Source organism: Stegodyphus dumicola, chromosome X1 (assembly GCF_044657685.1).
Source record: "Stegodyphus dumicola isolate Sdum_Otavi_A_Nest chromosome X1, ASM4465768v1".
NCBI classification, from domain to species: domain Eukaryota; kingdom Metazoa; phylum Arthropoda; class Arachnida; order Araneae; family Eresidae; genus Stegodyphus; species Stegodyphus dumicola.
In genome coordinates this window covers 239,678,407-239,694,550 of record NC_140780.1, presented here as the reverse complement: position 1 = coordinate 239,694,550, position 16,144 = coordinate 239,678,407, and the positions used below count along the sequence as shown (strand labels likewise).

Here is a 16,144-nt window from a genome sequence, read left to right as displayed (position 1 = left end):
AAATACATATAATGGATATGATAGACAAAATGTAAACGTTGTCAGGCACGTTTTTACAAATTTTCAAAATTATAAAAATATTTCGATATAACATCTGATCGTGAATTTTGGTATTTCATCGATATCAAGAAGGTAACTCGAATTTTATAAGAATCTTTGAAAGCAAAGGTCTTTAGCATATCCTCTAGCTGTTTTCTTAAAGAATATCAATGGAGAATTTTTTTAATTGACATGCAATTTTTTTTAATGCTCCATATAAAATTTTTCGTTTTGTAGCACCGAATGCTTATGCTTTAAATATTGCCTACCGTTTCACGAATTTGCTTTTAAAATAATTAAACAGCTTTCTAAGACAACTGTTCTCAGTGTAGCAAGGAAAAATACAATATTTAAGTCGCTATTGTAAGACGCTATTCTAAGACAAACTGCCTAGTAATCGTGCACGGATAACGCAACTGTTTTATTCCGCCAATCTTAAAGCTATCCCTAGGCGCAAACTGACACGAAGAAGCCTTCTTTTGAGAGAAGAGGAGATTGCTGGGGCGGTTAAAGAGTCCTTTCAGATAGAGAACATCTCTGTTCCGAGGCTGATAACAAACCTCTTCTCTTGCGCGGAGATTAAGAAATTCGCTTAAACTGTTTTTGTGTAGTGTCTATGCAGTTTCCGGAAGTAGATGAATGAATGCTACGAGTGAAGTTGTTTTCTTCAACTGGAGGAAAACCATATGCCTGGGTAACACGAAGAAAAACTTGCTTTCAAGGAACAACTAATTGCGGCAAATACTATAACAATGAAAGAATTATGTCTTTTTAGCTTGCTAAAACAACGACCATCTAAAACTTCTGGAAATTTGCCAGCGAACAAGGACTTACTAAAAGTTGTTAATAACAATTAAATTCGGTTGATATAAATGATTTAATTCCTTTTTTGCTAATAATTTTGCTTTTTTTCCCTTTTTTTGCTTAATTCCTTTATTTCCTATCAATTATTCATGAATGTGAAAATATAAAGTTAGAAATATAAAATCGCACATAATAAAAAAATGTGGGAATCACTGCGCTTATTACATAGAAATTGTTTTCTCATTCGTGAAATTTCACCATACAGTTTGACAACAGAAATGCATCTGATACCATCTATAAATATAAATTCTATAAAGAATAATGATTTTTACTAAATGAAATAGATATTTTAAAATATAAGAATATTTATTCGAGAAAGCATTAACTGATTATAAATTTTAAGTTAATCAAAACTGTACAGCTTCTGTATGTAGATTCTTAATGCATTTTTATATAATACTTTTCGAAGTTGCAGAGACCATTATGTTTTCTTTTCTTTCATTCTTTACTTTATCGGAGTCGGGGAAATAAGAGAAATCAAGTGTTATCTCGTCGGGATTCAAACTAAGGATCTTTCAGTTTGCGATATAGATGACCAAACTACCTACAGAATAAGAGCACACAATGGGCAAATATGATGATTTTCTATAGTCTTCTTCATATAAAAAGTGACTGGAGAGACCTATGAGACTCAACTGACAAAATCCAGCTGGTGAAGTGTTACCAACCGCCACATTTAAGTCTTAGTGTCAGCAGAGAGAATCTTCAAGCTCCTTGAGCCGGAAAGCGTCAGAAATCAGCTGATTTGAGCCACGGGTCTTCCAACTGCCTAGTTAGACGTGTCAATCACTTACACCACGATAGAACACACAGAGAAATGCGATAATGTACAGAGACCATTTTTAGAAATGTTTGAATTTATGAATGAACCTACTAACACGAATTAATTGAATATTTCCTTTGTATGCAGGACGAAATATTGAGTGAGAGGAAATTTAAAATCAATGAGGCAGTAGCAAGATTGGATTCTAGTTTACACAACTACTTTGCGCATTTTAAATGAACATCTTCACACGAACAAAGTCTCTAACAAGATGGATCCCCGACTTCTTTCGGGAGTTTAAAAACAGCAATATGTCAATGCAATTCAGAAGCAACAGTGTGGGTTTAAAGAAATTGCCCCTTACAGCCCAGATTTAGATCCAAATCACTATTATTTATTCTACAAATTAAAATGTCACCTTCGTGGAAAAAGATTTACAGATAATGATGGCGAGAAAAGAACAGTTATGGCACATTTTGAAGATAAACTTTTAGATACTTTTTCAGGGCATAGAGTAGCTCATTAAACGATGCGTAAAAGATATCGAGATACAAGGAGATTCTATTGAAAAATAAACTATACGAACGTTCCCTGTTTCTTTCAGAAGTATTAACTGGCCGAAAATTTTTGAATCTGTCTAAATATATTTTGCCTTGAATTATTAATACTTTTAATTTATATGGGCTGCCAACTATCAATATAATAATCGCCTAGAGTACCAAAACTGCTGGAATCGGACTTGATTACAGGCCTGATGAGATTCAATGTTTGAAAGAAAGTCGAGCAATAGAAAACTGTAAGGAACAACTTCGATGGATAGGAAAAAGACAAACTTGAGTTAAATCTGAGAAACAATGAAACAGATGTGAAAGCCTTTGCAACGTCGATTGAACTCCTTTTCTGAGTTCTTGCAAGATATATTCTCTGGTGTCTATTGATTTGAATGAAATTTCGCCAAATACACGTTTTTTCTAAGCTTAAAGTCTATAAGGTTATTCTTGTTTTAATTAACAAGTTATTAAAATTCAGACCTTTACTATAACTTGTCCTTTTATGTTTCCTCAGCAGAAATGTAAATCAGTTTGAGGTTTTCGGATTTTAGGCACAGCGTGTTTCCTCTCGTGGCCACGTTACTTGGTTTCGCCAGTTCTGATAAGATTGAAATTATACGGCTTTCCGTTATAGCTGCCGTCATTCAAAAGTCGGAAAGAAGTTCAGAGCCAGCTTAGAATTTAAACTCATCTGTGTATTCTTTGACTACTACGCTTAGTTTAAATTTTAAAATTTGACCGTTACTTTAAATTGCATCGCCACAAGTGGTGCTGATATTGTGAGCATGAGACGTACCTTTTATGTTCAAGTTTGGATTTAATAAAAAGGTTATTTTAAGCTTTTCAAGTCTTTGTGGTTAACTTCAGTTAATTCACTCCAAGTCTGCTAGGGTTTGATAGTAGTTTATGCTACCAAAGAAGTCAAAGTCTATAAGCGTCAGCTCCTTACTTTCCAAAACGAAGAAATGGTGAAAGTCACTCAGTAAAACAGGTTTTTTTAAAACCTAGTAAATGCTTGTTTACTTCCTATAGATGGTCACTTATGTTATTTATTATAATCTGTAATTATTTAAGAATGAACAAGGAATGTGGACATTATTGCTTTAGAACTGAATAAAGGCGTTTTATCAGCATTTTTAACCCAAACGGCATTAGCCCAGAAGGGCTATTAATTTCGTTTTGGCATTTTGCGTTGGTTCACTATAAACGGCGTTTCACTTTCCAAATTGTTGCTACCAAATATTACAACCCTGCATTATATTTAAAGAAATTAAATAGTGAAGAATCTGCATTAATGTATGTATGTTTCGCGCACTATGAAAAAACAACGGTACGTAGAGACATCAGATTTTGAATAACGTAATTCTCCCCTCGAATATGAGCATCTGGAAGCCGAAATTTGAAATTTGTTTCATTATCTGCTTTATATTTTGTAAAACTTTAACGCATTTTTAATTAACAAACTCAATGATTTCAAAGCGAGCAATGGTAACATTGTACGGGAAAAAAATATCTCTAGGGTGCGAGACTGTGTATCAGATATTCTAAACATATGCTCTTTTTAAATTATTTTGTAATATTGTTGTTGAATTAAATGTTATGGTTTAAGTGCTTAGAACATGGTATTTAATAAATAAAGATAACACAGAAAACGATAAGAAAACGCTCCTTTGGGCAAAGCTTTCAGATTTTTTTCTTTTTTTCAACAATAACTTTGTACTTTAATATCATTTTCTACCTATCAAAATGTCGTTCACTCGGGAACAGAACGCAAATCACTTTGCTTTGCAAACAAAACACGGACGGCCTCCGTTAGCTTGTTTGAGATGACAAATTGCTGTTGATTATGGCAAAACATCTTCACCATAATGTATGTTGCAGCTGATTTCTGAAAAAGAATGCAAAACTTCAAGGCTGCAAACTGCTCATCATGAATAGACGCCATTTTCAAAGTTAAAAAAGAACTTGTCGTATATTTGTACGTTATTCCAGCCAAACGCATTGACAGATTTACTTACAATTTTTTTCCCCCTAGAGACGAGACTCGACGAGCTATTCACGAAGATTTATTCGTTGCCATTTATCGCAAGCGTGTTAAAAAATAAATTCAGTCACCATTTTTTTTAAACTTTTCAAAGAATGTTCCGTTACAGCTAAGCACTACTGCTAAATGATATATCACTATGAATAAATATTTCCTTTCAGACATTTAAATAAAGACTCATACGCAACATATTCCTTAACCAGGGAAAAAGTGGCTGTTAAATTTATAATTATGTGCTTTTCTGCCATACTGTTAACAAAATTTAAACGGAACCCATGAAGAAAATTTAAAACTATGCCTTTATAATACGTTAGATATTTTTGGATGTGCGTTAACTGCATTTTTCCTCATTTTGAAAACAGATAACTTTATGCAAACGCTCGAAAAGAAATATATAAAAACCTTGATCAATCAGAGCAATGCTTTCAAGGAGAGGGGGGGGGGAGATTATGAATTGTCAGATTTAGCGGCATAAATAATGACTTGGAAAGGGCAAAGAGGAAGGAATAGCGATCACATTTTTATATCGTATTGCGAGATAGTACTTGCTAATTCAGTTACATGGTACTTTTCAATGTCACATGTTATGTACTTTTTCTTTTCGATATTAAATTACCTAAGAAACACAAAAATGTTAACACTAAAGATTCATTCTATTCGCATGCAGCTACGACCAACCAGCACTCCACAACAAAACAATGCTAATGAAGAGAAGAAAAGTGCTGCATACAGAATCTGTAAAGTGTTTCAAGGGCGAAATAGTTTCTTTGTAACATTAAATCAGGATATACTTTTTAAATTACAGGAGAAATTTTAAATTTGTTAAATTATACCAAAGGTGTCCATTTCTTAGTTTTTGCCAATGGTATACATCTTTCATATGTAATCCCCGTTTCCATAGCAGTGCAACATTAATCGCGCATTTTACATAAAATGTATTGCTTCACCAATGGCAGTGAATACTGGTAGTTTGATCGGTGGCTTGGCAAATGCGGTCGAGAGCAGGAGACTGACGTTAATTACGGAAGGGGAAAGTAAACGGCTGTGTCAAGGATCATAAGGGGTGATATATTTAAAAAAAAGTGTTTTTAGGTCTCATTCAGTATCAGTATATCAGAAATAAATGATGCACATGGTATCAAAATGGAGACAAATTACATAAGATACGAAAAGTTATATTTATTTGTTTATTAACATTTCATTATTACATTGTTTTCGTTCAGGAATTTCCTTTCACCCCCTCTGAGCAATACAAACAGGTACATGTAAGTCGGCTGAAAAGCACTGCTATAAACAAATAATCCAACCCTATTCCAGTTGAACAGCGCTTATTAATACTAATTGTTTACGGAAAGCATCCTAGTTTTTGAAAAGCTTCGTATCATCTAACATAAAATTAATTAATTAATCATCTTAAGAATGATTTTGTGTTGAATATGGCAAAACATATGAGGGTTGGCTAGGCATGATTTCATGGAGAATTTTCTAAGGAAAATGGGCTCATATTTACATACTTTAAGATTATAAGTATTGATTAACATTTCCTATAACTACTTCTAATTGAGGCTTTCTAAGAGCAACCCCCTTAATTTTGACTCGCAGCTTTTAATTTTAGACTAAAATATGAGCATAGAATCTACCTTTAAACAATGGGATTTGTTTTTAAACACTGTGACATGAGAATGCCTAGTAATAATAGTTTTAGCGTCGCTAAGAATCATTTTCTGGATTCTCATATTAATTTTTTTCCAAAAGATATTAAAAGCTGCAATTGACAAGTATGAGCAATGCATAATACATACATATATAACGTAAGCACACCATAAAGAAAAATGAACCCCCAACAAAAGCTGATCGACTGCTATTGAACTCTAAAGAGGGGTTTATCAGAGGGAAAATGGCAATTAAAATCAATTAAAATTCCATTTAATTGATTTTAATTATTTATTTACTGTATCGATTTATTACTTATTGTAATGGATTGGAATATTTCAATATGAATTAGCTGAATATTTAAGAAAAATATTATGACTGGGAGAATAGGCAAAAAACATTTTTTGAATATCTGCTTTCTTATAGAATGCAGATGAATTCCTTTTTACTCAACGAAAATCAAAATTTAGTAGCTAATTAATCTGTCCTGTATCGACCACTTTAGTTCAGTGATTCGTATTAATGTGCGCTTTTTTTTTTTTAAATTTAAATGCTTCAAGAATAATTAATTAGAAAAAGGCATAATTCTCTTCTTACCCTTAAATTCTTCAATAAAAAAACTGCATTTTCAGCTATAACCAAGCGAAATAATTTTCTAAATATAATTCAAAGCATGAAAAATAAGGTACATAAACAGCTTGGAAATGGAACTAGCTTTGAGATTCTCTTTAAGAAATATGGTGAAGCTTAACAAAAAGTCTACGAAGTGGAGTAATTCCGTAGAATATTTTCTAACTCTTTATGATTAAATTGCACTCAATTATGCTTTATAAACGACATGTAAATACTATTTAATGTATATGTGTGGATGTGTGTGGCTCACTAGCGGCTGAGCTGTAAAGTCGTTGAACTCTGGCAGGTCGATCCGGGGTTCGAATCCGAATCGACGGGGATGGCTGTATTGGCGTTTTCGAGGTTTTCCCCACGTGTAACGTGCATAAGAGTCAGTTTTGCTTAGAAAGTTCTCCACGAGGCACCCTTACCCTTAGGCAAATAACCGTCGAATGCTTTGCTATAATCAAACAAACAAGACCAAACAATAGATATATAAATAAGTAGCTTAAAAACTGCTACATTTTATGTATACTCATTAAGTAGTATTTCAATATATATAATGATTAAAAGAAAGGAAAAGTCGGATCCTAACTGATTGTATATAATGTAATCCCTATGAAGGCCCTAACAATTCTTTCTCACTTAAAGTCGTAACCCAAAAAGAGAACAAATTAAACTTCAGATACGTATACAATACTGAATCTAATACAAAAAATACAGAATATAAAAATAAATTATATATGTACGAAACCTAACTAACTATTTATATTGATATTACGTAAATATACGTATGGTAATGAACATTGTATAATAAAAATATTTTATACCTTATTCTATATTTGGTTCCATTTATATATACCTATACATAGATATATATAATTTAAGGATTCCGTTTAAGGATTATAGTAGTAGTTAATACTACTACATATAAAACCCAAAAGTGCATCAATAATGTATTTTTCAGTATTATTTAACTTCATTCTTAGGAATTTTCTGCAGTCTAGTTTGCGTTATTTTATTCATAAGTCTCAAATAAAAACAATTATTGTTTATATGCCATTAGAAAATTAACCAAAAAGCAGCGACCACAATGTAATTGAGAAACAGTCCTTAGCCGTGAAAAGGTTGAAAGCCATTCGGTTATGACTATTATCTCACATACTCAGCTACTTCGCATACATGGAACATAGCATTCGAAATGAAAAACTCAATATTTACTACAAATTCATTCGTGTAACAAATATCTGTCTTTCTACACCTATGGCTTTAAAAAAAGATGTTATTTATCTTACAGTTTATCGTTAAGTAATACATTTTCATTGTACAAAATTGCATTCATTCGAAGAATTCAATTTGTATTTTCCTGTGTATAAAACTGAAAGTAGAGAAGTTAGATGTTTAAACAACCCTCGCATTTTCTCAAGATCCCTAGCGAGTTGTCCGCTCCTTGTCAGCTCTCCCTCTGAAAAAAGGGATTGTAAATTTATGACCTGACCGCAAATGAGGGTATTTCGTTTGATCTGGGTTCGAAACCAGGCGAACGGGCTAGCTTGAATGCGAGTTTTTCGTGATTTCCCCCATCTGCAACGTGAAATAGAGACAGATTTGCTCAGAAAGCCATCCGCGATGGCGTTCCTTCCCTTAGGCAGAGTGTCCTCGAGTGCTTTGCCATATCGAACTAACCTAACCTTAATCATAGATATTATTAAATTACTTATTACTAATATTTTAAATTAATTTACATATTACCAGTATTTTGAAACTGTGATTAGTTTGCACTATACCAGTTTACAGGATGCACCTCTAGAGTAAAATTTATATTTTACAGAGCTGAATCATAAGCATTAAACTCATAAAGTCGCACTGAACGGTTTAGTGCAATGGCTCTCAACCTTTATTGTGCTCCATGAACCGCTTTCACCATTGTTAGACGATCGTGCCTTTTCCAAAAGTCGAAATATATATAAATTTTATGAGACTTTTAAAATAAATTCGCTTTGAAAAGAGCGTTAGATTAATTTAAAGTGGTTTAAAGTCTCAGGGAAGTTAGTGGAACGAAACATGCTTTTCGTCAGTCTTTAATCAACTTCGTTTAAGGCTTAAACACTTTTTCCTTGACAAGTTCTGTTTGAAGTGCTAAACTAAGGAGATTAGAATAAAAAATATTTTTTATTGTTTTGGTTTTAATATGTACAAATTTCCCGTTTTTTTATATATTTTCCACTTTGAAGTGTACATTTTTTATTACCATTTTGTAATTTTCTTTAATTTGCGTTTTTCCAGTTTATATTGTAACTCGGAGAAAATAGGATTAACTTTCAAACAATTTTATACGACATTTTCTTTTTCGTTCCAGTCTTTGAGTATTTGATTTATATATATATATATATATATATATATAGTGGGATGCCTTCGTGGAGGACTTTCTAAGGGAAACTGGCTCGTATACACGTTACACATGGGGAAAACCACGAAAACACCCATGCAGCCAGGGATTCGAACCTCCAATCCTGAGTAAGACTTGGTTGTTATGTGAGTTCTTCTCTCCCCCTTCTCACGGATGTAATATCTGTCGGCCTCTCTAATGCATTTTAGGCAACGTTCTAGGTGACATGACAGCTGAATGGCACATGCGTTCCGCTTTTCCCAACAAATACATTAAGTTGAAAATACCTGGCTATTTGGCTCGAGGGGGGGGGGACAATTAAATCACATTATGTAAAGAAAAATTTCAAATTTTCAATCACTATATTTCTTCTCTCGTATGAAACAAGTAGTCAAGTATTATATGACTACCCTTTATGGAATGCTATGCCCACTCATAAAGAGGAAGCAAATCTTTTCCACGTTAGGTAGAAAAAATACTTCTTAAAACGTACCTAAAACTTCAATTTTTACTATAAAATTGCTGAAAGTGTTAAAAGAACACATTTTGATCCTAAATAGCTGAAGGTAGAAATATAGAGAAATTCTTATTATTCAATTCATTAGAATCGGTTTTGGATTTTATAAAAATTACTGGTGCTGGTTGGTGTGAAGAGTTTTCCAGGAAAAAATTTAACATTTTTTCATTATAATTTAAGTACAATTTCTTATTTATAACATGCATAATAACAAACCATTAAAGTTGAATTTAACTTACCATGTAATTTACATGTTTCCTACTATACTCCTGTTTCTCAATTATTTCACTGGGATGATCACTAGGAGTACAACTGTTTTCCAGAAGTTTTATTCATTTATTTTTCCCTGCCCAGGATGCTCCAAATCTGTAAGAATACAATAATGATGTTATTACATCATTACAGGCTGAAGTATGAAACAATATCTTTCAGTTTTAAGTCTTATGATACTGGAAAAAAAAACAGATAAGTTGCGGGATGAGGAAAGAAGCACGGAATGACACAGGGAAGGGGGGGTGTTCAACTGATTTACGCCTACGAAACATGCGCCTTTCGCAAAACTTTTAATGTTATTACATATGCATCTATTACACTATCTGTGCACATAGCCCTAAGCAATTAAGCCTCTTGTATTTACTAAATTCCAGCTATAAGAAACTAAACGGAAAATTATGCCGAGAAGATGCATTTATTTTTATTTTTCATAATCTTACAATATGGTACAACAAGCAAACTTAGTACGCTTTCGAAATTATTACAACAGATAGCTGTCTTTTACATGATTTTGTGTGTGTGTGTTGATTAAACTTTCTTAAAATCGGCACTACTTGCTGTATTCCAGAGGTTCTCAACCAGTGGTTGGAGGTACGCAAGAGAAAAATAGGTGGCATGGAAAGAAACAAAGTATTTTTAACTATTAAATTCAAAAATTAAAACCCCAACATCCTGATTGAGTTTTTATCTAACACTCGTAAATTTATGCGATCTGAAAGCTTTGTTCAAGAGTGGCGGTGATAGTAGTACTTTGTAGTGGTAGTACTAAAGGTTTTCAGTTTTTGTTTAGATGATACGCATTAGTCAAAAGGTTGAAAACCGCTGCTGTATTCTGTTAGTTTCCAAGTTCATAAAAATACTTAAAAAAATTTGTTAGAATTGTTTTCATATATTATTACAATTTATTTACAGAGCTTTCCAAGTTAAAAAAATTAATACGATTAATGTTTTAATGAAGCGAATAGTTTAAATTGGTAATTGGTTGTAGAAACGATAAAACTAGCCAAAAATATAAAGCATATGGCTTAATCAGAGGGTGGAGTTGAACCTCATTCAACATATAATGCAACCGTCTCAGCACACAAATCAACGGCAAATGCTAGAAACTGTCATAACTTTATTTTTTGGTATTTTGTTGGCAACATACCTAAAATGACTGTTTCTAAGAATGTCAGACCGTACACGTACAGCACAAAAAGGATATGCTGGCATATGGACATCAATTAGTTTTAAGCCCTACTCTTCGTGGCTTGATAACAATTACTTGACCAGTTTAAAGTTGACTTGTGAGAAGCAAGGTCGATACCAGCAATCTTTGAGCAATTTTCACACTGATACGTATCATGGCAGATTATATATCTATGTATTCAGTGCCGTATACTACGTATACAATAAAAAATTCATTTAACATTACTTAAGCATACTTAACAAACGATGAGAAAACTACGACGGCAGCGAGAAATGCTAATGATATTGTAATATCATATTAAGCATACAAATTTTCAACGTTGGTGCTAAAGAGCTCTATAACATGCTGATAGTCCTAAATAGTCAGGGAAGGGGGGGGAGATAGTGGCGTGTTGAAAAACAAGCAAGCAATGTGAGAACGCTTGAAAAATTTGGTTGCTAAATGCTTTTTGAACAAACATTTAATACTAGAACTGTCGCGGCGGTCAAATTGACCACTGGGCAGCACCGCATCTTTGTCTTAGATATAACATTAACTTTGAAAGTGAAATTCTACAAATTTTCCTAAAATGCTGGATTATGAAGAATATAAAATTTAAGTTTAAGTTATCAAATCGAATAAAGGATTTACTCTCTTAATTTTTTTTTTTTTTTTTTTTTTTTTAATTTTGGATTTTAGATACTCATTTTTTTTAAAAAAAGGCGTTAATAATCTCTTTTTAGTGCGGGATGAAGATTATATACACATATATTTGACACTAATAAACCACGGCAGGAAATATAAACAATGCGAATGGTTAGAGTTTTTTGGCGGCAGACTTTCAATTCATTAATCATAGCTGTTAGTCACCATTTTATGCACAAACTTTTTTAGTAACATTTATAATTTAGGAACCAACCGTAACATAATGGTGGTGTATGGAAATCTTCTTTGAAAGCAAATTACGCATAGTTGCATACATGTATGTGAATACACCTTTTGTAGTATTAGTCCAAGCTGTACGCAGGCGCGCTTTTTCAAATCCAAGGGAGCATACAAAATGCGAATTAAAGCGGTCGACTTGCGGTCGTGCAAAAATTCTCAAATCATAATCTAATACACGCGAGTAGCATGGTTTCTTCAATATATGGCACTGTGCATGCTTTGACAAGAATCTGAGCATGCTTTTTTCCCTCGCTGATCACTATAAGCGCATTAAGTTTTAACCGTGAATTATTCTGTTTCTGTATTATATGAAAAATTTTAATTAGTAATTCATTAGAATGCAAAAAATAATTAAGACTATTTCAACGCATTAAGACAGCGCCGACAGATCAAATTCAAAGAACATATTTCATTTTCTCAAAGGTAGGAGGAGATGCTAAAAAAAGTCATCAAAAAGAGGGCAGTGAGCCAAAAAAAGATTGGAAAATTATGGTATAAAACTACTGTCATTTTTGATAGGTATAGCATTATCTTAATACAAAATAAACTATAACGATAATAATTATAGAATAAATGTACACAAACAGATTTAAAAGAGGGCATAACATAATCTCTTTTATACCGAAATTCTTCCGTCAAAATGTTAAAACATGATATCAAGTACAATATAAAATCAGTAAAATGAGTAAATAGTGCATTGAATGCCATTTGGAGACTTACCAGGAGATATTTATTAAGTTTAACATTCACAAAAAAAAAAAAAAAAAAAAAAAAAAAAAAGTATTTAAAGGGGGCTTATTACATGCGCTTTTTCCAGCTTGCACAGAAATTTGATAATGCAGATAAAAATGGGGAACATTTTGTTGTTAATAACTAGTGGTGAAGTAAATGGAACACTTCTGCAAGCTCCATAGCTGAAATATTAATGAATTTCAGATACTGCGTTTTTCAAAAGCATGATTAATGAGCTACCAGGTGGGTTAGCGTTTTACGAAGTGATACGAGTACATAAAGTGTATATTTTGAATGTGTAGTGAATCTCCAGTTATTACAGTTCTATAGCACGAAATTTAACCTTCAAAATCATTAATAATATGTGTTTAAAAATGTAGGAAATATGGGAATTTCTACAATACTACATTTCTGTAAAGAGTACTCGATTTTTTAAAATAAATGTGCACGGTCCACAAATAAACTTAATAAAAATATTCACCAGTGTAATGATAGCATAAGTGCAGTCAAAATGACTGTCTGCGAGACAAAGTGAGTGTCAACAGATTAAGAATCTTAAGAACTGCTGTAAATACAGGCAAAGCTGCAGAAACTAGTACGGTTTACGGAAGGAGAAAAGTTTTAAAAAAATGAACTGTACTCTCGCTGGGATTTCGAACCACGGTTCTTCCATAGCTAGCTCACTGTGTTAACCACTTACACTACAACAACACGCAAGGGGAGATGCGATAATTACTTATATTCCTTCCACTTGGACGACTGGGAAAATAATACGAGACTCGCTCGACGAAATCCAAGTAATGACAAAATATCATCAATCACATTTTTACATTCGACGCCACTGTAGAGATTCATTGTCGATATTAAGGTAGTCGGAGCCGGGAAACATGAAAAATCAACGGAGCTGTAGTCAGAATTTGAATCACCGATCTTTCATTTACTAGCTGGATGAACTATAACCGCTGACAACACAAGAGTATACGTACAGGTGAATGCTATAATTCCTTGTCGAATGAAGCAAATCATAAATAATAATGAAACTGAAATAGCTAAACTAACATCTATTCAGTTTAGTTAATAAGTCCATTATTAAACATCAATAAAATATTGCATGTTTGTCGATATACCCCGTTTTGAGTAAAAATTGAAATATGCGTGGGAAAGAAAGAAGTCTTTCTTTAAATCAGTTCACCCACTGCTTTGGATAGATAGATAACGAATTTATTTTTCCAAATTCCTTAGTTATACCACTTGGAAGATTTCTAAGCCATGATAACGATGTTTATAACGATGTTTTGTTTGATTACAAAATTAGTACGCAATGCATAAAAATTAGACTAAACAACAACCTTGTGATTGGCGGAGAGGTTTTTTTTTTTTTTCCCCCTAATTTTTATGTTTTACTTTGGCGTGTTTCTCTTCTCTAATTAAGAAACGCTTGCTAAGTTCAGTCACAAATTTTTATACTGAGATGAATATGTAATGTATTGAAAAGATACAAATTCCACTGAAAGGAAAAAATAACGACCAAGATGAGAAATGATTTGAATTTTCAGAACTTTTATTTTGTATGCCAAGACAAATTCAATAAACCAATGTTACTACAGTATTGTTCCCAATTTTTTTAGATCCAGCTTTCTCTTGCCTTCAGGGAAGCTCAGTTTTATTCCGAGTAAAGTGTTGCTCTATTTTCTTCTCTTCAACAGGGCACTGAAGCATAATCGATACACAAATTACGCCCAAAGGCCCTCTTAAACTTCGCAGTTTGCACCGAGATGGTAATGAGACGGGTAGAGAGAAGAATTAATTTTGGTATACCGATTATTTGCAAATTCTTATTTAGTGAAACTCCTCTTGCCACGAGAAATATTATTACAATAATCTTATTTTTGCGTATCTTTATAATCTTATCTTCGTTATGTCGATCATCCGAGTAAATTAAAATAATTACTTTTACTAGGACATGAAAGCATATCCATAAATGTCCGAGCAACGTAAACCCTAATTACTAGTTAAGTATTTACTTTTTGTTTACTTCTCTCATCCTTTCTTTTTTCTTTTTTAAATTTGTTAGAAGATCAAAGCTAATGCATTAAATTCAAGTTGAAAACAAACCTGTCAATTATTATTATTATTATTGTTTTATAAAAGCTGGCAGCATGATCTGGATACAGGAAGGAGCAAAAACTCCGAACACTGATAGCAAATGAAGAAAATAAAAACTGTAATTAACGGTTTCAGCCCAGTTCGATTCACAGACGAATGAGTTTGAGGCTTGGGAATTTTTGTAGACCTATCGCGTCTAATATAAATATGAACCAGTTTCTCTTAGAAAATATTCCTGCATCCCCATACACACTTAAAGCCTCCTATGTTCTCCGCTTTCTACAACGCAGTTACAACCGGTTGCAGGATCCCCAAAGTTTTGAGTTATGCATCCCAGTCGCAACAGTTGTGCATTCCGTAACGTATACTGCATACATAAAGAAAGACAATACAATTGCTCCCTTAACTTGGCAGATATTTAAATTTACCTTTGTTCGCTTAGCAGATAAAAAAAAGGCGTCAGTTAGGAAAACAATTCTTATAAACATTAAATGGCTAGGGAAGCAATATTGAAGTAGAACCGAGATGGTAAAATTTCCAAGGTGATCAAAGAGTGAAAAAGTGAAATTTCGAGGCTGGGATATATACAAAGAACGTCGCAAATAAATTCGCAGCTTAAATTTCTACTAGCATTTAAAAAGAAGGGATTTACTAGATTTGAAGCAGTAACTAAATAAGCTTCATAAGAGAGAAAGGAGTTTTGTACATTAATTTTTCATATACCGTATTGGCCCGAATATAAGCAGCACATTTTATCCGAATTTCAGTTGTGAAAAATAAGGATGCGGCTTATATTCGCGACCTTACAAAAAATGATTACATTTCGTTATATCGTATGCAGTTAAAAATGTGCTGATTTCTCGTTCTGAAATAAACGAAAGTTCAGTTATAGCATCCAACAACAGCATTGCCGAATGTTACAGAACGTTAACAGAAACAGTAAGCATAACAGAAAGCTAGGTGCCGTAAGATAAGGTACCGGTGATGCTATCCAACAATTGCATTGTCGAAAATTACAAAAAGTTAACAGAAACAGAAGTGGATATAATATTAACAGGGTACTGGTAATGCTATCTAACAACAACGTTGTCAAGAGTTACAAAAAGTTAATAGAAACATTAGTGAATAGACTATTAACAAAAAGCTACCAAAGTATAGCACGCAGTTGTAACCTAGATTTTTTAATAATTATACTGTATTATATATTTCAGTACTTATGATAAAATTAAATACTGGTACGTATCTACCTACCGGTAATTATATTTCCTTGAATCTGTCGGTAAATTGATTACCAGTATTTTCTTTTCTTTGTTCTTCGGCTTATATTAGGAGATCATTTGTTTTTCCCCGCTTCTTCAAATTTTAGGGTGAGGCTTATATGTAAAAGCGGCTTATATTCGAGCCAATACAGTATTCACGATTTTTTTAGCATAATATAAAACATTAAAAATCGGCAGACAGAGTGATTACATGTAAATGCTAACAGGA

General features: G+C 32.9%; 1 pseudogene across 2 annotated transcripts in view; it reads right to left on the bottom strand.

Annotated features, from left to right (window-relative positions):
• Window positions 1-16,144, bottom strand: part of LOC118197438 (toll-like receptor Tollo pseudogene) — a 156,421-nt pseudogene that overhangs the window by 35,719 nt on the left and 104,558 nt on the right. For both annotated transcript variants that reach the window (XR_015038406.1, XR_015038407.1), the window contains one exon: window positions 9,672-9,798. The product of XR_015038406.1 is annotated as a toll-like receptor Tollo pseudogene, transcript variant X1 (transcript). The remainder of the gene's footprint in view (window positions 1-9,671; window positions 9,799-16,144) is intronic.